Raw genomic sequence first — 26,518 nt, forward strand, 5'->3', positions numbered from 1 at the left:
CCATTCTGAGGAAGCCATTTTCTAAAAAGCCCAAGACACATGAAGACTCCAGATATATTGATGCGCCCTTTGAGAATCCAGGCTAAGGGTCAAGCCAGGCCCCAGATATCACTAAAGAGTGAAAATCTATTTATTTTGTGACTTTTTAAAATTCCTAACCCACAGAATCAGTGAGCATAGCGACACTGTTGTTTTAAGCCACTAAGTATTAGAGTAATTGTTACGCAGTAATAGTTAATCACTATACAAAGATTCTAAATTTCATCAGCATGAACAAGGGATCCATACAAGCATGGAGTGAAAAACATAATCCTTCAAAAGTTTATCCTCAAGTAATTAGTTACTCACTGTTAAAGAGGATTCCATTTGGCCTGAAAGAACCCAGACATTTGGAAATTCTAAAAAGTTCTTTACCAGATAGGGTATTATTGTGCTCGATCAAGTCAAGACCCTATAGAAAATTTATGTGCTTAAGAAATTAAACTAAAACTAGGTTTGCCTTTTCTATTTATCCTAAACTGATAATTGTGACCTGGTATATTTGTTACACATACAATGTTGTTACTTCTGAGTATCTCTGCCTTTAAAATATGCGTCATAAGCAAGGAAAATGGCTGTATAAAACAAGCAAGCAAGTAAACAAGTGACAAGAGTAGATAACCTCTTTCTCATCAGAATAGTTTCAACCTAGAGAGAATGTTTTTCTGACAGTTCATACGGCTGGTTGAATTACTTAGACTGAGGTCTGTGTATAAAAGTGTTTGGATCAGATGAAAAATATCACTACAGTTTCTAGTTAGATAGCTTAATTTGTGAAAGTAAAAACTTCTTTCTTTTTACCCAAAGGTGGTACCTGAAAAAGTCACCTAAGTTTTAGTTCAAGTTGTACATGATCATGGAGAATGAAAAGACATTTGACTTAGTCAATGTAGCTAGGTATTCTAGAAGACATTCTATGTTTCCCAACAAATTAGAATGTTTTTTTCCCTAACATAATACAAAAATCAGTGTAACCGTCCCTCAGAACAACATACTGCTTAAAATATAACCTATGAGAAATTATACTCGGTACCAAGTATGCGTAGATGTAGCTTTAAGAAGAACATGTACTGGCAATAGGCCTCTGGGGGAGAGGACAGTATGCGTCCTTGAAGCCGAGCAGCTGGGGACACCGAGCTTACGCAAGGGCAGAACGCTGCCTGCTTCATTTTTTCGTTATCTCCCCTTCTCTGGAGAGCACCAGCAGTTAGTCAGACAATCCTTTCGTTTGGGCTTGCTCACTGTAGGTCAGGTACTATGTAAACAAACATATTTTGCCTTTCTTCTTTCGTATCTACAAAACTCATGGTCAATGTGTAATCTTCTCCGGCTTCTTTGTTTGTTGTTACCCACTTTCTAATAAATATGAGACAGGAATTGTTCAGAGCAACAGTCTTTTTTACTGTCGTCCCCTGCTCCCATTCTCTTGCAGCTGACTTTTTTGTGCCTCATTCTTCTCCCGTGCACTGTCATGAGGTGACAAATCAGTAGATTTCAAAGATTATTTTGTGTTAGCAGGTCATGCCCAAATATTAATAGACATTGGTCATAATATAACCTCAGTATTATTTTGTCTTAAATTCAATTTGGACTTTGTCATTTAAATTGGAAAATATGCCCTCTTTCATGAAAATTTAATTCACTTAAATGAATATGCAGTAAATTCTCTGCAATCTGTGTAAGGGACACTTGGCAATTCTACAGAACAGTGTTGATCAGCAGGAACAAAATGTGACCACAATAAATAAATAAATAAATAAATAAAGCTGCATATAGAATTTTAAATTTTCTGGTAGCCACATTTTAAAAAGTAAAAGAAACTGTTGAAATTAATTAAAATATACATAATTACAACTTGTCTGTCTAAAATATTATTTCAACCTATAATCAATTAAACATTTTGTTTTTTGGGGCGCCTGGGTGGCTCAGTGGGTTAAAGCCTCTGCCTTTAGCTCAGGTCATGATATCAGGGTCCTGGATCGAGCCCCGCATCGGGCTCTCTGCTCAGCAGGGAGCCTGCTTCCCTTCCTCTCTCTCTGCCTGCCTCTCTGCTTACTTGTGATCTCTGTCAAATGAATAAATAAAATCTTTAAAAAAATTTTGTTTTTTGTTGTACTAAGTCTTTGAAATAGGTTGTTTGTTTTACACTAACAGCACATCTCAGCATGAGATACAGCCTTATTCAAATGTTCAATAGCCACATGGGACTAGTGTTGACTAGCTGAAGAGTGTAGCTATAGAATATTACCCACAGTGAAGCAAATTTCAGGTTTTGTGCACTTTTATCTACTTCATTTTCCCCTTTATGGCAAGTTTCTAATTATTACAAGAACCTCAAATAATGAGTAAATATATTTGATTTGGATCCTTTTATGGAAATTAAGAATATTATTTATTATTTGAAATAAACTTTCATTTCTTCCCATTAGCTCTGATTCCAAATACTGATATGCTACTTTAATTCAACAAGCAGATTTAATCAGTTTACCAAAACTATCAAGAAAAAGAAAAACTAGCAAGAAAAAGACTGAATGTAATAAATGAATAGTTCTTTTGGCTGAATTATCACCTGTTCAAAGAAACCTTCTCTGACCACTTTCTCTTGTCCTCACCCTCCATTCTATCAGTCACTCCATCATGTAATCCTGCTTAATTTTTTCAAGTTTCATATAACTATTTAAAATGTTATTTAAATCAGTTTACCTGTTTGTTGTCCATCTCCATTACTATATTGTAATACAGGTCCTGTGAGAGCAGGCATATTTTTTCCCTAAAGCACCAATTAAATTCACTGCTTAAAACAGTGAATAAGATATCAGAGGTGTTCAATAAGCACTTTTTATTGAACTTACAAAGATCCTCATTGCATTTTAAAAAACATAGGCACCGTTTAGTATGATTTACACTAAGCAAATTCAGCTAAAATACTGTTTATAAAGTTTCACCTGAGAATCACTGACTTCTTAAGCTCTTTCTAGGAAGTAGTGCAATTTTTATGGTGGTTCATATAATGGAATGTCTCCTTTAAAAGCAAGAAATTCGGCCACCTGGGTGGCTCAGTGGGTTAAAGCCTCTGCCATCGGCTTCACATCCCAGGGTCCCCGTGTCCAGCCCCATATTGGGCTCTTTGCTCAGCAGGGAGCCTTCTTCCTCCTCCCTCTCTCTGCCTGCCTCTCTGCCTACTTGTGATCTCTGTCAAAAAAATAAATAAAATCTTAAAAAAAAAAAAAGCAAGAAATTCAACGATGGAAAACATCACATTTCTGATTCTAGGAGAGCAGAACACCTTATCCTTTCCTCCAAAATATCATCTATAGTCTAGTGAATACAATGGTTTTTTTTTTTTTTAGATTTTATTTATTTATTTGACAGAGATCACAAGTAGGCAGAGAGAGAGGAGGAAGCAGGCTCCCTGCTGAGCAGAGAGCCTGATACGGGGCTCAATCCCAGAACCCTAGAATCATGACCTGAGCCAAAGGCAGAGGCTTTAACCCACTGAGCCACCCAGGCGCCCCGTGAATACAATGTTACTAATACAACATACAAACATGTTTCTTTGTTATTGAAGAAGCCTCTCAAATTTAATTAAAGTCAATAAAGAAATTAAAAGCTTAATGAGAGCAAGAATCCTCTGAGTGTGCTCATGCTGCTATCAGCCTGTGATGTTGTAAAAGATAGGATTATGATTTCACTGCCAGACAACCAAAAGAAGAGAAAGGATAACAAGGAGAGCCGTGAAAAACCTCCCGGTGAGAGAAATCTTAGAGGGAAAAACTGTTGCACTTAATCAAGTCAATGGAGAAATTAAATACAAAAGGAATGGCTTCTTAACATAACCACCTATTGTTTAAATCAAAATAATTTGGAAAAATAATTTGAGATTGATCTAAATAAGATTCCTACTCAATGTGAAATTTTGTGGGATACTCCAGGAGAGTGACCACCACCCCTTCCCAAGTAATCTCAAAAGATTACAATTGGCCTGGATCAGAATATATATATTTCTTTTTATTTTTTCACTTTAACAATGAGTATTATATGAACAACAAATTCACTACACACCTCTAGTTTTTTGCACCCAGATTAAGATAACTTCTCATCAGGTGTCAAACACTTCCACGATGATTGTCAAGAGAGAGATGTGTGGGTACAATACTGGAATTTTCTTGCTTCCCACTGCCTTGAGAAATAGTACAGAGGGTACCCCAGGTGCCATAAGTTTCTCAATACTTCTTCCTTGAGACCACCACCCCTATAGCCTTCATTGTGGTTTATTTCAGATCACTGTAAGAAGCTCCTGACTTCATATCTCATTTCTTACATTTTCATCCCTTTAGACTCTGCACAGCTTCTCCTATTCCTTCTCTCCTAGCCTTCCACAGTTCCTAAAACTTGCCCACTGTGCTCTGTGCAAGTCAGTATATTTTTATATATATTTATATATGTATAAAATTTATATATATATATATTTTATATATATTCAGTATATTTTTCTCCCTCTTTCCCCACACACCTGAGCCTGTATTTGGCTAAGTGTCCTCTGTATGCCTCATCTCCAATTCCTGATTATTCCCTTTTCATTCTCTCTCACATGCTTTAACTTTGAATATGTCAACAAATATTACCATATACCACTCTTTATAGTTAACTTCTGTCCCTCATGTTATTCCTCTTAATTTATTGAAAAGCTTGCTTTCTATTTCATCACTCTCTCAAATATCTTACAAATCTTAGTGATATCAGTTTATAGGAGATGATTCTTCTGACATTATACCATCATACGAATAACAACCAAGATTTTCATATTCACAAGTTCGAGCACTTACTTTCTGGTCATATACATACATATAGGAAAGAGAGAAAGAAGAAGAGAAGAGAAAAGGAATGGAACAAGAAGAGAAAAGAGAGAAGACTGGTCTCTTTCGAAATGTTTGATTATGAATCTTAAGTGATTCCTTAATATTTAACAATTCCTTTAAAACTTAATAATTAAGTTTCCTAGACCACTTATAGACAACTGTAATATGCCTTTCCATTCTTTAAATCTTCAACTTCTGAGACTCCCTCAATCAGATTCTCAGTTGTCAGTTTTCTCTCTTATTTCACTGAGAAAGTCAAACAACTTTCACCCTCCTACCATATATTCTTTCATCTAAATGAGATAGATGAAACATCAACATCCCCATTAATAAGTGCCCCTCTGCAATGTGAACAAGAGTCCATGGCTTCTCACCCACTCAAGGGTAAGAGTCATCTATCTTATTCTCCCCAACAGATTGTTCCCATTCTCACCTCCCCTTTAGCTACCACTTCTTTTATTTGTTCTCCTTTACAGAAATATACTCTGAGACGGTTTTCCATGCTCACTGTTTTCAATTTTTCTCCTTACATTGATTTTTTTCATCCTCACCTGGTATTACTTAATCCAAGAGAAGCAGGTGACATGTTTGACCATTCCCTCTACCTTGACGCACTTTCTTCTTTAATGTTCAGGTTATTTTCCTACCTCAATGACCAACACTGAGGTATCCCAGTCCTTGGGTCTTAGATTCTTTCATTTCTCTTTCTGAACCACTCTCTTGGTGACTTCATCCTATCTCATGACTTTAAATCCTAAGGTAAATATATAACTGCTTACTTAATATCTCCATTTTTTGAGGTTTAACTGACATCTTAAAATAAAAATGTTCAAAGGGGAATTTTTATTTTCCTACAGAACATGTTTCATCTTGGTCTTTCAAATTTCAGTGAAGGCTATGCTATCCTTTTGGTTATTCATATTAAAAAACATGGGAGTCTTTCTTGACTCCTTACTTTATCTCTCATCTCTCAACTGATTCACAAGCTAGCTTTATTTGGTCTACCTTCAAATTATATCTAGATTCTGACCACTTTTCATCCTTCCTACTGCCACTGTTCTGTTCCAAACCGGATTTTTTCAATTGTCTCCTAACTGATTTTCCTACTTCAACCTTTGCTCTCACTCCTCAGTGAATTTTCCACTCAAAAGCCAGAATGATTGCACTAAAATTCAAGCAGTATCTTGTTACTCCTATACTTAAAATTCTCCAATTTTTCCCCATTTTACTCAAACTAACTTATTTAGTACCTATATGATGTACATTCAAATAGTAGTACCATTTTACAGGCCAGGAAGTTTGGCTCAAAAAACAATAGTTACTTGCTCAAGGTTACAGGCTGGTAAGTGGGTATATGAAGATTCAATCCAGCTTCAGATATCACATTCTCAACCACTATTATTTACTGAAAAAAAATGTTTTAAAAACTAACAAGATTCTAAAGCATCCACATGTCTGGCTTTATGACAGACCTCTTCCCCTATAATTCTCACCTCTGCTTACTTCTTCAGCCAACCTACCCCTATTGCTACTCCTCAAACTATTCAAATGAAATGCTTATAATTCCTTCAACTATATAAAACTTTCCTTGCTTCTTAGTTTACATGTCTATGTGGCACTTCAAGTTTCCTATTCTTCCAGCTGCTGATTTCTGTGTCATTCTCTAGTAAGTGCCACATGTCTCTATCATGAAAATTGTATTTACTGTCCATTTAAGAGGTGATAGCAAAGTGGTAGGAGGGCATATGACTAAGGCTGTCCATCAGGAATCTGGCTCTAGAAAGTCCGTACTCCATACAATTAATTTCTAAGACTGAGACCTTAATCTATAGATCTTTAAAACAAAGTCTTCTACCTCTTTCCCATCTTAAGGGCTTTGTATCTGTCATTCCTCCTACTTGGAATATTCTAAGTCTTTGTTTTTGCATTGCTGACCCCAACTCAGCATTCATGTCTCCACTCGTGTTACCCGCTCAGCGAGGTTTTTCTGACTACTCTAGCAGACATAGCCATCATCACTCTCTAACCACTCAATCTACCCCACCATCCTGTTTTATTTAGTGATCATTAATGCATCTATTCAACAAAAATCTAGTACAGGTCAGATATTTGTCAATAAGTAAGCATGCTAGATCCCCTAGAAGGTACCTTCTAATGAGAAAGATAGTCAACCAAGATATAAACAAGTAAAAATCAGGTTGTGATATGTACCATTAAAAAAAAAACAACCAGGTTGTATTTCATAAATAAATAAATAAATAAATAAATAGATCAGATTAATGGGGGGAAAATGCCTGGAAGCAGGAGCAATCTACTTTTTCTCAGCCCTTTGTATATTGGGCTTTTGTTTGGAAAAAAAAACACAGATAATGACCAGCAATAAACATGTTATGATCATTTTTATAAAATTTTGATTGATTAAATTTCCTTACCATAAGAAGTTCTTCATAAGGTAAGATCACAAGAGATGATTTTCCTGGTGGGAAAAAAATAAACCAGAAAATTAGAAATAATAAGTATCACATCTTTTGTGAGTTAGCTTTACTTAGGTTTCGATTTCTAATTCAGATATCTCTTTCTTCTTGAACTTAATCATACTTTTTTAAAGATTAATTAATTAATTAATTAATTTGTCAGAGAGAGCAAATTAAGACCATAAGCAGGGGGAGCAGCACGCAGAGCAGGCAAAGGGAGAAGCAGGCTCCTTGCTAAGCAAGGAGCCCAATGTAGGGCTTTTATCTCAGGACCCTGGGATCATGACCTTAGCCAATGCAGACCCTTAACTGAAGCAACTGAGCCACCTAGGCATCCCTTAACCATAATTATTAAAATAAAACTACCATCACTATTTGAACAGCCAAAATACTTTTAAATTTGTTGTAACACTATTGGGTCTATTAGCAAGTAAAACAGCACACCATACTAGGTGTTAGTATTTTCACCATATTGGGTGAATATACTTAAGAAATTTCAACTTCTAATATAAATCATTTAACTTTTATTAGACTCAGTTTCCTCATTTTATAAAATCACAGAATTTGTTTCAATTGATTTAAAACAGATATAAAACTCTCTACTCAAAGCTAAGCTAAAATAATTTTAACTGGTTTGAAGAAAAGTCTTATATTTTAATCTTGAGATACCAAATGTGCACACACAAACACACACAAAAATTATCAAGATTTATTGCCTATATCTCACGTCTAAATTAGAATTTGAAGTTACTGAGTAATTTGCAACTATTGAATTTCAACCAAAAGAAGAACATATTTTCCTTAAACTTCAGTATTCTGAACACTGGAAGGCTGAGATGAAAAAGAAGAAAGAAAATTCTAATTTGTCCCTGAGTGATTTAAATGGTTTTAAAAGAATCTTTTGCCCAAAGAAAATATTTGTCTATCCATTAATTTTTTCAATCCCTACCATGTTTTTTCCAATACCATATTTTAATTTGAATTTTGACTACCAACTTAGAATTGAGAAAAAGCAATAGATTTCCAAAATCAGTGGGCTGCTGTGAATCACTTTCAATAAGAGAAGAAAAACAAATGAATTACAGCTAGCATTAGGCTCTGGAATTGAAATTACAAGCACTCTAAGGAGTAATTATAGTATGTGGTCCAAGAATCCTGCTGCTCAGGTCCATTAACATTACAGACCCTGCTGAATTATGAAAATGTTCCTAAGATCTAACATTTTTACAAAAAGATGCTGAAACCAAATCCCCAAAATACTCCCTTGATAAATACAAGGTTATATAAAACTCAATATTTATATTGTAGTCTTAAGAAAACTTTAAGACATACAGATATATTTCACATGTCAAAAGCAGTGAAGTGTCTGGTATTAAAATGAATGTGCAGAGCAAGTGAAAACTCCATTAAATAGACCTGATTTTAAATTCCATCGCCAAGAGAAAATGACTCTTTAGTACTCCCAAAGTAACAAAGCCCAGATTTCTTTCTCTGCAACTCAAGAATGCAGACCTGGGACAGGTGAAAGTTACAGAAAGGTTGATCTCATCTTACTGTAAGGAGGGAAAATGCATCATGAGATAGAGTGTTCCCAGTGACCAAAAACATTTAAATAAAGAATACGTTCATGTCAGACCATTCTAGAAAACTTTCTGATTAGAGGGTCGCAACACTTCAGGCTATGTAATTCTGTGTTTCAATAATCTTTGTAGAGCCCTACCAAAAAATCTGAGATGCAAAACAAATCTGTATTAATAGATTTTAAATATCAAATACATATTAAACATGTCTTTAAAAATGTATCATGCTGTTCACCAATGAATCATAATCACAAGTAGGACTTCACATTTGAAGTTTCCTATCTCAAAGACTCTTTTCCATCCTCTTTCCCAGTAATACCTGAGTATCCTATAGGTTCTAGCTACATACTTTTCCAGAAATTCTTTCCTGTTCCTCCCCACCATTGAGATAAATTGTGTTTTACCTCTTTCCCTTAGTAGATCATAGACTCCCATAGGCAGTAGTTGTGATTATAATTAAAATGTATCGCAAAAAATTGGTCCCATGAAAACACAAGTTCCAGACTGTTGCTATACTTTAAAAAGATTGTTTTTGAGATAAATTTGGAAAATGCTACATGATTCAGAGTTTAAGCAAGCTCATTTCATTGCAGATCCATGAAAGCATTTTATATTCTGTGAATTATTATTAAAAAGTTAAATGGAGGGGCGCCTGGGTGGCTCAGTGGGTTAAGCTGCTGCCTTCAGCTCAGGTCATGGTCTCAGGGTCCTGGGATCGAGTCCCGCATCGGGCTCTCTGCTCAGCAGGGAGCCTGCTTCCATGTCTCTCTCTCTCTCTCTCTCTCTCTGCCTGCCTCTCCATCTACTTGTGATCTCTCTCTGTCAAATAAATAAATAAAATCTTAAAAAAAAAAAAGTTAAATGGATATAGAATTTCACAACATTATTTTACTTCAAGCTTATTCCTCACCCATGGAGCACCTGTAAGACTAGATTCCTTTACATTTATTTTATTTTTTTTCCTTCACACTTGTTTTAGAGAACACGGAATTAATTTATTAATTATTAATTATTAATTTATTTATTCACCCTTCCCTTGATTGTACCTGGCACAAAGTAGGCAGGTAAGAAAAACTAAGTGTAAACTAAATGTTTTTCAGGTTTCTTGATGAATGCCACCCTACCTACTCCTTTTTTTTTTTTTAAAGGGACTTTGTGATCGTTTTCTTTGTTCTGTATACAGTGTTGCCTGATATATACATGGTCACTTCTGTGAAAACAACTCAAGGTTAAAGATATTAAATCTACATGAGGCAGTATGTTTCATTTTCAGATAGCAATTGTTTAAAGAATTCCTTTTCATTGAATTTAGAGCTGAATACTTCTAACTTTAGTGCAATGACTGGAGCTCTTCCTCTTCAAATAACCAAAAAAGTTCATTCTTTCTTCTATATAACACTTTATAGGCATTCCCATTTGGTTTCTCTTCTCTGAGGTAAACAACTTAGTTCCCTTATCTATTGCAGTGTGGTTTCTAGAGTTCCAAATTGACAGCAATCTTGGTAAAAGAAAAAAAAAAGTTTAGTTTGTTAATTCTGGTATATTCTTCTAAAGCTTACTTTACGTCAAAATAAGATAGTATCTTCAGATTTTTGAAAGATCCCACCACTCAATCCTGTGTTCTCTATCCCATTCATGTTCTTCCTGTTGCTCAGAATGTTTTTCCTTCTTCCCTTCACCTCTGCAAACATTAATTACCCTTTGAGATAAAGTTCAACCCCATCACGTGTCATACTTCTTCAGCTGTCATTTCTCCCCTCCTGCTCTCAGACAAATCTTTAATGACTCAAGACTATTATCACAACTCAGCCTCCCAATTTTATGTATTATTCACTGACATTACATGTGTATTTTTCTTCATTCATCAAGAAGTTATAAGAGTTGTAAGAGCAACTATTTTAATTTTTTTTTTTTAATTTCTCGAGAGCACTTTCTAAAGTGCTTACACACATGAAACTATTGATTAAGCAGTGGCCTGAAAATGTTAATACACTCTTATATGCAGGTATCTATGGCTATCGCCCTGATGAACCTCCTTGCTCCTTGATGTTTAGAGCGCTAAGGTAAAGAGCACTGGGCAGATCCAGTCAGCTGGTATGCACTTTGCTTCCTGACCCTCCACGCTTTCTCGTTACTGGGAGGGAAAGGTGGTGTGCAGAAAATGACAATTCCAGATTCTCTTGGCTGGTTTCTTGATAGGTCCTACAAGTGGGAGGCAGGAATTTAGAAGGTAAAAGCAAGACAAAAAGTCCTTCTCTATTCAACTCTCAAATTAGCAGAAAGGCAACTACCAAGGAAATATAGACTCCAGCATTTTCAGGTACTAACAGCAGCAGTTGAGGCAGCCCTATTTCAGAAGCGGCGACTCAGCTTAGCTCCAAGTGCTCTCCAAGACAAAGGCCAGGGTGGCTTCCTGATTTCAGGTAACAGCCACTCATCCCTTTCCTGTGCATCTATCACTTTTGAAAACATTCCTCTCCATTAAAAACCTCTCTTTGAGAGTATACAAACGGCCATTAAATATATGAAAATCTGTTAGGGAAATAAAAACCAAAAGCATAATGAAATATCTCAATAATCACCTGAGTAAGCCATTTAGAAAATACAGAAATAGGGGCACCCGACTGACTCAGTGGATAGAGGGTGCAACTCTTGATCTTGGGGTTGTGAATTTGAGCCCTGTGCTGGGTATACATATTGCTTAAAAAACAAAATAAAATCTTGAAAAAAGAAAAGAAATAAATAAAATACCAAGTATTGATGAGGATGCAGAGCAACCATAATTCCCAAACACAGCTTCTGGAAGTGTAAACTTGGTACAGCTTTTATGGGAACCTAGTTGGCTGTTTCTACTGAAGGTGAACATTTGCCATCTTTATGGTCCATGAACTCCCATTTCTATGTATATGCTCATCATCAATGTTTACAAATATTTACCAAAACACATGTAATAACATCCACAGCATATTATTTGTGGTACCTGAAACCTGGCTATTATTCAAACTTCATTAAAGCTGAATTAAGGTATGAATTAAGAATGAATTAAGGGGGGTGCCTGGGTGGCTCAGTGGGTTAAGCCGCTGCCTTCGGCTCAGGTCATGATCTCAGGGTCCTGGGATCGAGTCCCGCATCAGCCTCTCTGCTCAGCAGGGAGCCTGCTTCTCTCTCTCTCTCTCTCTCTGCCTGCCTCTCCATCTACTTGTGATCTCTGTCTGTCAAATAAATAAAATCTTTAAAAAAAAAAAAAAAGAATGAATTAAGGTATATTCCCATAATAGAGCAATGATGATGACTACATGCAACAACATGAATGAATTATATAAACATAATGTTGAGCTAAAGTAGTCAGATAAAAGTACATATACTATATTACCCCTTTTATATGAAATAAAAACAGACAAAATAAGTATGTGCTCTAAGAAGTTAAGATAATGTACTGCTTTGGGGAAGAGCAGAAGAGGGCCTAATGGGGTACCAGGAATGATCTGTTATGCAAGTGACAAGGATATTCAGTCAGTAAAAATTATTGAGGTGCATACTTTCTGTGCATATATTGTACTTTAATACAAACTTTTTAAAAAAAAAGTTTTCGGTCTACTTCAGACCAGGAAATACCAATAACTTTGTTACTGCATAGCTAGGGTAATATTAGCCTGGAAAAAGTGAAAGCAAGTATTCTAAACATTTCTTTTGGCCATTAAAATGAACAAGCAAATGCTAATCAAGTTTCTTCAGAACCTCAAACTATAAAAAGAAACAGAATAACTGAAAAACCTGGAGAATCTTCTGTCTTCTAGATTTAATACATATAGCATTAAATGCATGTAGCTTTTTCTGCTTTCCAAATTAACATGTTAATTCTTATGTTCTATTTCAAAATGACTTTAATCATTTATGTAAAACAACTAAAAATTCCAGAACATACATGTTAAAAATATCTGCCAAATCCCATGAAAGAGTCCAACTTGATAAGAAATAATTGAAACTTTAAAAATATGTAACACATGTCAGTGGCATTTTCACATATTTTTAAACACCACACTTTATCTTCCAGAACCTATTTAAACATTTTCATTCATTATCATTGTTTTCATAATATTTCTTGAGTCTTTCACAAGAATAAAATTCCCAGCTTCCAGACAAGGAAAAGGAGTTATTAAATAAAAAACTTGGAAAAAGATAATTTGTTTTATTTTTCTTTCATTATTAAAAAATTTCGAGACTCAGACTATTAAATGGAATTTTTTTTAAACCTACAGAACCACACTGCCTAAGGTCATTTACAAATGCCATAATATTTCTTTATGGAATTCCTCATTCATGGGGATAAGATTACAGAAACAACATACCTACAACTTTTAGGCAATGACCCAATCAGTCCATTTCTTAGCCATTTTAGAAAAGTGTTCCAACAAGGAGATATAAAGTACAGGATATGCTGATCCTGAGAGAGCAAAACCAACCAAAGATATATAGATCAGGCAAGACTCACAGGATCAAGCTTTGTATGGGATTTATATCTTACATGGCTAAAATTCAAAAATCCAGTCTTTAATTCCTGGGTTTACCAAATAGCAAAAGAGCCAAAAATCCTTCTTACACTGAGTTCTTTATCATTTATTGCTTATCACCTTTAAGTAACTTTTTCAATAAGATTATGTTGTTCATATATATTTTGTGTCTTGTAAAATTTGGAAGTATTTCTATTACCTTTGTTCATGAAAAACACCTTGCTTTGGCCTGAAATTGTGATATACCATGTCCCCCTGAAATTTAATGTTATTGAGAATTCTGATGCTGGACATCTTTTGCATTTTTAAGTAACTCTATATTTTCTCTAGAAAAGTATGAGATTCTCCCTATTTTTCCTTATAATTAAAACAAAATCCAGACGTGTCAGTATAGGTCTTTTTTTTTTTCTTCAATTTTACTTGCAGTGCTGCAATACATTCTTCTTGATCTTTGTTTTTAGTGTGAGTAAATCATTCTATAAATTACACCAAACATATAAAAGAGGCAACAGATTCCTTTTAGTTTTTTTAATTTAAAACATTTAACTCTGTCATCACTTTGTCAATACTGTTTCCAAACTTAAGAATAATAAACAAATTAGTGTAACTTCATTCCATAAGGTACTATTGCGTCAACATCCTAAATGATTTTATTGTTCCAAGTATCTCTCCAATGCATTGTCTATGTCAGAGTTTCTCACTGTGGGCCCTATCAACTTTTGGGGTTGGATATTTGTGGTGAGGGCTATCCTGTACATTATAGGATATTTAGAAGCATCCCTTCTTCCTACCACAAGACGTTATTAGCCACCTCCCAACCTGTCATGACAACCAAAACGAATCCAGACATTGTCAATTGTCTCCGAGGAGTCAAAATCACCCGTGTTGAGAACCAGTGATCTTTATTAATGCTAGAATTATCTTTTTAAAATACTCATTATTCATTCTACAGCTTAAAGAATATTTTTTAATGGTTATTTTTATTCATCTTTGAGATAAGTATATTATGGAGCACCTGGGTGGCTCAATTGGTTAAGCATCTACCTTTGGTCCAGGTCATGATCCCAGGATCCTGGGATCAAGCACTGCATCAGGCTCCCTGCTCAGTGAGGAGACTCCCTCTCCCTCTCCATCCCCCAGCTCATAATCACTCTCATACTTCTCTGACTCTCTCTTTCACTCTTTCTCACAAAATAAATACATACATACAATCTTTAAAAAAAAAATAAGCATATCATCCAGAACTTATGCAATAAGGCTTGGTACTCATTCCTAAAATTAAATCATTACATCACACAATTTTGTTTCAACCACAAAGAACTCTTTGTCTCTCAACTCCCCTGATTCTTTTATGCTTCTGTGTTTTTGCTTATGTTGATCCCTCAACAAAAAAAGGACTGCCTTTTTCTCCATTTCAACTTGGAAAATTACAGCTAAACTATTAAAACAAGTTAAAGTATCACCTCTGTGAAGCTTTCCTTCACAGATACACAGAATTAAATATTGTCTACATATAGGAAATACTTTCCTGATCATTTATTTGTACATTTATTTTTACTATCTTGAGCTATAACCAAATTATGTTATTTTGGAGAAGAAAATACATTAACTACATAATGAAACCATTGGTTGATTGTTTACCAGGAAAATAGAATTCATAATCCTATAATCATGAAATTATTTCCAACTATACTTATCACATTTATACTTGCTTAGAGAGAAGTTCCTCTGATGCATATCTGACCCCTCATAAAGCCTTCAAGCATAGTTTTTCAATTTGGCATTTCCATTCCCAGAAGAACTTAGTTTCATCTGCAAACTTGAAGATTTCATTGGACTCTATCTCTTCCAACTCATTTATAAGCCCATTTGATAGTACCAATCCCTAGTGAACTCAGTAAGTAAAATTCTGTAAAAAGCAAGAGGCACTTTACCTAAAAATGTAACTGAGGTCCTTAGTGCACACATTTGCATTAAACAGCTACTGCATACTTTGGGTCAGGACTGTCCAAGAGAACTTTCAGTGATGATGATGTTCTACATTTGCACTGTTTAATGTGGTAGCCATATGTGGCTACTGAGCATTTGAAATGTGGCTGCTGTGATTAATGAACTGAATTTCGAATTTTATTAATTTAAACTTTAATTTTAATTCAGTCACATACAGCTAAAAGCTGAAGATTCAGGCTATCACCAAACAGTTTTCCTGAATTTTCACAAAAAATGTAATATGAGGTTTCTATCAATTACTGTTTATACTTTCAGAGTTCAAGAAGAAAAAAGTAAGTTTTACATTACATTATCCTCTCCCCTCTTTTTTTTTTTTCAGATTTTATTTTTAAGTAGGCTCCACACCCAATATGGGACTTGACCTCTCAACTCGGGAGATCAAGAGTTGCATGTATTACCCACTGAGCCAGCCAGACATACCTACATCATTCCATCTCTTATTTTGCATTACCAACTCCAGTTTAAGGTATCAAAAGTAAGAAAAGTGAGTCTGAACAACAGTATACATAATTCAGAAACATCCCAGCAAGAACTTATTTTCTTCAGTTATTTAGAGAAGTTGAGAAAACAGGACAAATTCTGATTAAACTATACTCATTGAGATATCACACACATTCCCTAAATGAGAAGATTTCTTGAAGTTATTCTAAAAAGCTAAAGAGAAAAGATTAGTGTTCAACAAAATTTTGTAGAAGAGAATTTTTTGACACTAAGAAGGAAAGAATAAAATTCCAATGAGTCCAGTGAGATGAGTAGAGCAAGCACTTGACAATGGTCAATAAGAAAAATGGTATGGTCATAGAACCAGAGAGGTAAGTGGTGACCATAAAAGCCCATGATTTAACATTACTTAACACAGCTTTTCTAAGCTCTGTTATGGAAGAAAAATGGCTAAAATGAGACTTGAGATAGATGGTTCCTATAGTTTGGCTTCACAAGACTAAAATGAAGAGAGAATTACAAAGGGAATATTTCAATCATGCAGAATCAAAGGAAAGGGCAAAAAGATGAAACAGAAAAAGGAAAATCTAAAAAGCAGAGTACTTTATAAGTCCATTATTTCCCACTGCATATTTAGTCATTTTAAGAACACAAACCTGCTAACCGCACCATGATGTATTCTAATTTATCTCTCTTCTACAGTACAATTTCTCCAGCTATGATTTAAAATTTAATTACATTCTTAATTAGCCATTTCTGCTCAAGAAGTGATATGCCCCTAGGGCGGCAGAATACAATTATTCACTCACCGATTTCATATTGAGCATATTCCATGTACTGTCAGTGACCCTTGGCCTAGCTCCTTGGCCTTCCAGCTGGATGATCCTAAAGACCAGAGTGGAAGTGTGATGTAAATTGACCGTAATGGATAGATAGGAAATAAGGTGAAATGACATCTGTATTCCATCAGTGTTATCCTGGGAAACTGTCCAACAGGCACATTCAATGATTATTTATTATTTCATTCTCTAGAAGGATACAGCTTTGTTCAACATACTATTAACTATTATTTAGGGACCAGATTCTGAAGTTTCATGTTAACTTGGAGCTTTTTATCTCATAGGATGGTCACCAACTTTGCATCTCACCTAGCAATTTATTCTAACATTTTTCTTTCAAGCCCTATGCTTACTTGGTCCCTCAAATACTCTTTAGATTAGCTTTACCATCTTGTTAATTCTCTCATTAATAAGGTAAATAAAGGTTTACTACATGCACATTTTGTATTTATATTAAGGTCACACATAAAATTTTATCAAAATTACATTTTGATAACAGATATGGGTTTAAAAAAAAAAAAAAGGCCAAACAGTTCAGGTAGAGGGAACTGAGTGATAAAATGCAAATATAAATATACACACTTGATCCTTGAACAATGCTGGAGTTACGGGTGTCAACCTCCCCACGCAGTTGAAAACCCACATATAAATTTTGACTCCAGTTAAAACTTAACTGCTAAAAACCTTCTATTGACAGGAAGCCATAGCAAAAACATAAATGGTCAATTAACACATATTTTATGTATGTCTTATACACTGTATTCTTACAGTAAAGAAAGCTAGAAAAACTAATGTTACTAAGAAAAACCATAAGAAATAGAAAATACATTTAGTGTACTGCATTATTTACAAAAAAAAAATCCACATATAAATGAACCTGTGAAGTTCAAAATTACATTGTTCAAAAGTCAACTGTATAAAAAAGATATAGGGAAAAGCCTTTTGTTTCTCACTAAATCCACCCAGTATCTGCTCTCAGATGACAGAAAGGGTAGTTTGCTGCCACAACATTGGATGACATACAATTGGATGAAGCAAACATTTTCATAAACATGTTACAAGAAAGAAGCTAAACACAATAATATGTACAATTTATATATATAACAAAAAGATGCAAAGCTAATTTAAAGAAAGTAGTTACTCTTCCAGAATGAGGAGGAGTGGCTGAAATGGAGCATAGGGCACCTGTCTGAGTTCTCATAAGGCTGTTCCTGATTACACAGATGTGTACAATTTATGAAAATTAATCAAGCTTATGACATGTACATTTTCCAAATGTCATTTATAGTCTAATAAAAAGCTAATGGTACCTATCATAAATGTTTGAAAATGTTCATAATAAAAAGGAGCATTTTTTTTAAATAGCTCTAGATTTGGTACAACCTCCTCTACATTGTATTTAGATGCCTATTTCTGTCATTACATATATGATGTCTGCATGATCCACAATTTCTTTCCAAAAGAATTGCCACCATTAATCCACTACTATATATGTCTTAATATAAATTTGTCACCTCCTTTGCATGAGCCACACCCAAGATCTGTCACCTTAAAATTACATTTTCACTTTAAAATGTCACAAGTGAAACATAAAGATATTTGACTGAAATATAAATGCAGACTCTTTTTAGTTTTCTGTGATTTTTCTCCCAATAATTTACAGCTACCATGACACAACTGATTTGACAGCAATACTTTTTGAGACATTAATTTATTATTATTTCCAAAGTATATGACTTAGTTTTCATAGGGAAAAAGGTTATTTTCAACTTATGGTTATCAATTACTATATAATTAATTTTTTAAATTATAATAATAGCAATATGTATAAATATGCTTGGGTACAGCCTTCTCAGTAATCGTATTATTCAACTGATTGATGAATTGGAGGTGCAAATAGCAGTTACTACTATCTGTGTGTGAGGTATATGTGATGAATATCAGGCATATATTTCAGAAAGAAGAATGGAGAGCATGGTTGAAACTGGTACACCAGTTAAGTAGAGGTAAGTTGAGATAGATTGAGGACATTTTTCCCATACTGCGGTTTTGGTTGTAAGGGTGTAAGAACAATAATGAAAGTGAGGTCTACAGTTATATCAAAACCAGATCATGGAAGGTTCTAAATTAGAGGCTACTGAACATTTGTGTTATTTTCTTTGCATCAAGAAACCAAAGAATATTTTTGAGTAAGTAACATAATAAAATCCTGTTTCAAATAATGTCATCCAGAAGAGTTGGGCAAGTTGGAAAATTTTCAGCTTATCCATGCATAAGGCTGTCCAGATAAGGATGAAATATACTTCAATAGCTGTGTTATTACTGAAAATGAAAGAACTTGGAAACCAAATCTACACATAGTGGTGCATTATACAAAACACGTAGGAAAAAAAGCATTTTGTCCTAATCACCAAGGAGTTCTTCTATGAATGAAAATATTAACAACTAATCAGTAATCAATTTCTTCAGTGATACTGGCCAGTATCAGGGCAGCTCAGTTAACAGTTTATATCAAATCAAAAATGCAGATGCATGTACTAAAAGGTCTTTCATCTTTCAATATTGTGATTTTTCTCCAACTTTCTAAAACTGAGTTGTTCTGTGAAGGATATTTATTCAAGTGTTTTTTTTTTTTTTCTCCCCAAATATAGTACTGGTATGTTACAAATCCTTTTGTAATAGATGGCTTTACTCAAGTACAGTGTATTATTTTCTAATATCTTTAAGGTAGAAGGGTTATTATTTTTTTATTAACATATAATGTATTATTTGTTTCAGGGGTACAGGTCTGTGATTCATCAGTGTTACCCAATTCACAGCACTCACCATAACACATACCCTCCCCAATGTCCATTACCCAGCCACCCCATCCCTTCCACCTCCTTCCTCTTCAGCAACTCTCAGGTTGTTTCCTGAGATTAAGAGTCTCTTATGGTTTGTCTTCCTATCTGCTTGCATCTTGTTTCATTTTTCCCTCCCTTCCCCTATGATCCTCTGTCTTGTTTCTCAAATTCCTCATATCAGTGAGATCATGGTAGAAGGATTATTATTATTCATGTGACAAAGAATGGTGAAAAAAAAATTTTTTTTAAATACTGGTGTGCTTTCCCAATGGTTTCAAGTGTGTTCCAGGAACAATTAAACAAATAAAATTCCAGGTAGAATTAAAATGGCTGAATGTGTATTATTATCCCATTAACTAAAATGAAACACACAAGTTGAGGATAAAGTTTAAAAGAAGTCACTCAGTGTCAAACAATAAAAGACTGTTTGTTTTACATCTTATAAGGTTGTCTGGAGCAGAAGAGTATGTAGGTTAGATGTCCCACGTGGGGCTCAGCTCACATAGGGGTACTCCCTAAGTTGAGTTTAAAGATGTTTATCTTTCATTACCAATGTTTATATTGCCAGTCTATTAAACTTTTTTTAGAATTATATCTGCTCACTGGACTTTTTTCAGCAAACTAAATGTGGTATTTCTAAAGGAATTAATCTTAGTTCGCCAAGAAGAGATGGAGTGCTGATTTACTTTAAAACTCATTACTGCTAGGTAGGAGAAATAAAGATATAAAATGGGAAACACTTGTTCTTAAATTTTTACACAATAGGGCATAGGAGTCTGTGAATGTGACTCCTATAATAATAAAAATACTTTCATTATTATAACAAGATGTGACTGGTCCCTAAGAGTAGGATTCTTCTGAGTTGTCAGGGTTCACCTAAACTGAATCATACTACCCTGGAGCCCTGTTTTGTAAGCAGATGCCACTAATAAAAATGACCTTAGTGGTTGATTTGGGTGCTTACAATGCACCTGCAGGGGGCCAGCCTTAAACAGCAGCAAGCTGAGGAGGGCTCTGTTGTGAACACTCAGGTGTCATTAATGGATCATCGAGTCAACAGATCATGACAGCCCCTTTGGAAAACTCCAGCTCCATGTTAGCACACTCTGTCCAGAGAGTTAGAGAGGGACTTTAACAGACTACAGTGTGACTTAAAGCAATTCAAGAGGAAAAAGGGACATGTTTCAGTAAAGTCAAAAAGATAGATTATCGAAGAGACTACATACAATCTTAAGTAAACAGGGGTTACTGGGGCATGGAAATTTTATTAAAAATTATATTTTTCATGTTAAGATATTTTTAAAACATAAATATTTATCCTTAATAGGTAAAGAAATAAGTAAAACTTTAAGTCAGTCTTCTTATAGATGTTTAAACTATGTAAACACTTTTCTCACCTTTACTGATGAAATTTTGATTTTGATCTCCCTTTCTGGGATACCAAACCATACATACCTTAATTCTTTTGGCCTAAGGTCATTTTGTAGATAATATCTCAATATTTTAATAGCTTCAAAAGCATTTTTAGAAATTCATGCATGAAGAGTCCTCTAACCACTCCAAGGTAGAACTAACATGAAGAGATTCTCTATTAAATAAATCCATCATTTGTAGGCCTCCTGATTTGCCTGAATGGAAACTTGCCATCTTCTACTTCTGTATATTGAAAATAATTTCCATGACTAATATTTGAACACAGGTATGTGAGGTGAATTAGAACTAGAGAACCCAATTTAAGCTTCAGAAAAAATTTACTAACTCTTCTTAATCAAGAGTCTATTTATTTTCTTGTTTAATAATACTATTTGGTTTATAGCAAGCATTAATAAATGCCTGCTTCTGAATGGCACTACCAAGTTTTTATATATATTATTTTTATACTCCAAATAACTATATATATATATATATATGCCCTATATATGTGACATTTTCTACATGTTATAAATAAGAAAAAATGAGAAAACCATCTTACCTAGCCTCATACTCCTAAGTTTAAAAGCAAGATTTCCAGCCTAGTTCAAAACACTGAAGTTTATGATTCTGAAGCAGAATTTACAGCAGTTTCCTTTTCTTCCACTGTCCCTATCTCAGCGTTGAAGCAGTGGTTCACAAATCTGAACCAGCATCAGAATCACCTAGAGGGCTTGTTAAAACACAGATTGCTCAACCCCACCCCTAGAGTTTCTGACTCAGTAAGTCTGGGTGGTACCTAAGAATCTGTATTTTAACTAGCTCCCAGGTGAAGTCCATACTGCAAGACCACACATTGGGAATAACTGCTTTAAAGTCATGCAAAAGGTGGAGTGGATATTAGTGAGTCTCCCTGCCTCCTGTGTAGATTCATCAAAATGTGCCCTTTTTTGAAGCAAGGGGTTTCATTAGCTTGTCTCTTATTTTAAGAGGATGTTGATATATCTCTGAATTTAAAAAAAAAAAAAAGGAAGGAGTTTATGATTCTAGGTTTAAGCAATGCCGTTAGATGTCTTATGGAAAAGCAGTTTTCAAAATTTTCTGATGGGATTAAAGGAGGGAGATGTGAAGACTGACAATAGGAAAGTTTGTGCTTCCTTTTTATTAAGCATTTTTTTCTTACTGTTATCTTTTCTGTTTTCTTTTTTTAAACAAAGGAAATAATATATTCTGATAAATAACATTTCAACTTAAGCTATGCCAAAAGATAAAGATTTTGTTTTTGTTTGTTTGTTTTTACAAATATGATACCAAGTTCTTAGGACATGTCTTTGTCTATACACAGATAGACCAAAAGTCTGTAGAGTAAGACTAGTCCTGAAGCAAATTATTAGACTTAAATCCACTTAACCATTTTGAAGGGAGTCTTAGTTCTGTGAGAAAGTACTGTACTACATATGTAATCTTGTTATACAATAGGAGAAACATTATTAAATGGGCTATGTTGCCATGAATTTGAAGGAAAAGTTTTTGAACTAGTAGCCATTAAATTTGACACATCACTGTTAATTTTTAATCATCTAATATTCTTTACTGAGATATGTCACTGTAAATTTGTGGAGGAAAAATAATGGCCAATTGTTTTATACAGAATGGTTATATTCTTGTTTAACATAAAAGCTAAAAAAATTAATATGCTTTTTGGCACACTACATTTATATGATAATTCTTAAAAAGAAATCTATTATGTAGATGATTGTTCTTTGCAAAATAAATGGTAATAAGTGTTGTTTTCAACAATCAGTGTCCAACATCTTGGCCACTGCATACTTTTGCAATGAGTAAACTATAGAGCATGAGTATGTTAGTCTTACTGCTTTATATTTGTACCAAAGGTTATGTGCAGAGTAATTTAAGACTTTGACTTTCTTTTGTTATTACTGTACTTTAAAAAACTGAAACTTTAGCCTTAAAGCCCATTAAGTTCTTTTCCACATTTTATTTCTATTCATTAAGAATTTAGTAGTTTGATTTTTTAATCTTCAAATGACTTTCATGAAATAAGTAATTCTATGAATTTGAAATAATATCATCCAGTGGGATAACAAATCATATTTTCTTTTTATTTTCTTCCTTGTTCTTACTTTTAAACTGATCATTTAAATGTTATAAAACCAATTCTTCCACTACTAAAGGGTGATTCAATGTTACAAAGATATCATGGGTTTTTTTTTTTTCCCTGTGATTTGTCTCCTCATTTCTCAAGTCACTGAAAAAAATGTATAAAAAGTAGGAATTCATTCATATTTTTGTTTTTCAGTGACAAAAAGCACAAGTGGTTTTCCATTGTATACTTTTCCTCCCACACCCTTACCTCTACCTATGCCATTTGAGATAAAAAAATAAATTTGGTATTTTAATAGATAATGACCATACCATTTTATGTGTTATCTGGAAACAATATGACTTTTTTGGTATTGGAATATTTTTAAGAAGCACCATAAACATTACATTTAGTTTATCATGATGTCTTATGTGTGTAGTAATTATGCTGGCTAGAGTTAAGCCTCTTCCTTTAGCAATAACTATTGCACTAGGTTAGATATTAGTAAAGGTTTGTTTAATAGTATACTGTAAAATCTGTTATAAGATTACAGAGAACATTATAATTTCTAGAAATATATCATAGAATCTAATCTTCAAGTAACTACCACAGCGGAAAGTGATTTTAAATCCTTATTCTTACTTTTCCCTCCATTCATGACTGCTCACTGCGTCAAAGTCAGTAATGTATCTTTTATTTATTTTTTTGAAGATGAGAGAGCAAATGAGACAGGGAAGGGACAGAGGGAGATCATCTCAAGGAGACTCTGCATTGAGCACAAGCCCTAGGTGGGGCTCCATCCTACGACCCCCAGAGCACCACCTGAGCTGAAACCAAGAGTCAGACACTTAATTGCACTACCCAGACACCCAAAAGTAAGTGGTATGTCTTTTAAAAAATAAAGGAAAAATGTGAAAAAAAATGCAAAAGTTGGAAAAAAATCTTGACAACTTTGTTTTATAATGAAGGAATTTGCATTATCAGTGGTGACCTGAGACTATCAAGGCCAAGTGTTGCCCAAGTTGATGACCTATCCCTGATGTGTACTATATAAAGGGACTGATATCTGCAGGGTACAGCCTGTAAAGTACATTCAGGTACATGTGCAATTGCTACGAGCAGATAATAAGAGAAACCAAAGTTTGTGGGTAAAACGCACCATGTTATTGAACTTAGTAAAAGAGTGACCTGATAGATAGTTTAAGCAGAAACCAAGTAATTTTCACAGTGTTAACAGAGAAAGGATAGAGGAGACACTCCTGTATTTCCACATCAAAGTTAATATGGTTTAGTCCAACATTAGAGTAGCACTGGGTAGGCTGAAAGCTGTACTTCCATTGTCCATTTAATAAGATCAGATGTTTTCAATCAACAAATGTAACACTATATACAAAAATTAATTCAAAGCAGATTCTAGGCCAAAATATAAGAGCAAAAACTGTAAAACTATCATAAGAAAATATAGGAGTAAATCTTTGTGACCTTGTATTAAGCAAACGCTCCTTAGATACAAGATGCAAAAAGCACAAGTGAGAGAAGACAATATAGATAAATTGAATGTCACCAAAATTAAAGCTTTTGTACTTTAAAGGACATTATGCAGAATGGAATACATTTGCAAGTCACATATCTGATAAAAGACTTTTTAGCCAGAATATATAAAGGACAGTTACAATTCAATAATAAATAATTCAGCTAAAAACTGGACAGAAGATCTAAATAACTTTTTTAAAAGATACATGAATGCCAAAAAATATGAAAACATACTCAATATCATTAGTCATCAGGGAAATGCAAATCAAAACCACAATGAGATACCATTTTGCACATTCTAAGATGGTTCTAATCAAAAGGCAGATAATAAAAAATATTGGCAAGATTGTGGAGATAATGGAAGCCTCATATATTTTCGGTAGCAATATAAAGTGCCACCACTTTGGAAAACACTCTGGCAGGTATTCAAAAGTTTTAATACAATTATCATATGGATTGGCTATCCCATTATTTGGCATATTCCCAATAAAAATGAAAATATATATCCACACAAAAACTTGTACATTAATATTTATAGCAGCATTGTTCATAATAGCCATAAACTAGAAACAGCCCAAATGTCTATCAACTGATAAATGAATATGGAAAATGTGGTATATACACTTAATGTAATATTATTTAGCCATAACAACATCAAAGTACTATAATTATTGCAATATGAATTAATCTTGAAAATACGCCAAGTGAAAGCAAAAAATAACAAAAGACCACATACTGTTTGATTCCATTTATATGAAATTTCGAGATTTAGCCAATCCTATACAGAGAGTAGATTTCTGAATGACCAGGGCAGGTATAATGGGCAACAAATGAGGAGTGACTGCTATTGAGTACAGAGTTTCCTTTTTGAGTGATGAAAATATAAAACCGATTGTAGTGATAGTTGCACAACTCTGAATATACTAAAAACTACTGAATTGAAAAAAGAAAGAGAAACTTGAGAGACCTATCAAGAAATTTCTTATAGGGGCACCTGGGTGGCTCAGTGGGTTAAAGCCTCTGCCTTCGGCTCAGGTCATGATCCCAGGGTCCTGGGATCAAGCCCCACATCGGGCTCTTTGCTCAGCAGGGAGCCTGCTTTCTCCTCTCTCTCTGCCTGCCTCTCTGCCTACTTGTGATCTCTGTCTGTCAAATAAATAAATAAAATCTTTAAAAAAAAAAAAAAAAAAAAGAAATTTCTTATACATGCTTGCATTCTGATTTGAACAAAATATAAAGACAGAAAGAAAAAGTTGTAGAGGGAACACATATTATTGAAAACAATGCCTTCAATTTTGTTCAAACGGAATCACAAGGGTAGCTGTGTGTGTGTATGTGTGTGTGTGTGTGAGAGAGAGAGAGAGACAGAGAGACAGAGACAGAGAGAGACAGAGAAAGAGAGAGGTCTGGAAGCAGGTTTACCCATTTACAATTTCCATAGGCCTATTTCCATAGGTCCATCACCGAACCTGAATCCACTCGCTTAAAAGGAACAAGAATTGGTTCACCTGGCCATAATGGTGACACAGTTGGGCATCCCGCTAAGATGCCTGTTGAACTGGGATTAGACTACTGCATGCTTTCTAACCTTCCTGGAGCTGAAACATGGAGAAAGCCTTATTTGGAGCAAGGTCTGAGAAGGAGCACATATGCCCTCATATTTAAATATAAGAGACCGGGCAAGATAGTCTTGCTACTTTAGCTAATGTGTCTGTATTCTGTGGTGGTAGAATAGTGTGTTCTGGTTAGAAATATCAAACTTTATGGTACCTGCTCATTTACATTACTTGTATATTCTATATTTATGTGTGTATATATACCTATATATATGCCATTCATATACATTACTTATATGCATTACTTGTATACATACTT

At 34.3% G+C, this 26,518-nt stretch overlaps 1 pseudogene; it reads left to right on the plus strand.

The window, feature by feature from the left end:
- LOC116587235 overlaps positions 1–26,518 on the plus strand; it is a 75,765-nt pseudogene that overhangs the window by 20,845 nt on the left and 28,402 nt on the right.

Source organism: Mustela erminea, chromosome 3 (assembly GCF_009829155.1).
Source record: "Mustela erminea isolate mMusErm1 chromosome 3, mMusErm1.Pri, whole genome shotgun sequence".
Classification (NCBI taxonomy): domain Eukaryota; kingdom Metazoa; phylum Chordata; class Mammalia; order Carnivora; family Mustelidae; genus Mustela; species Mustela erminea.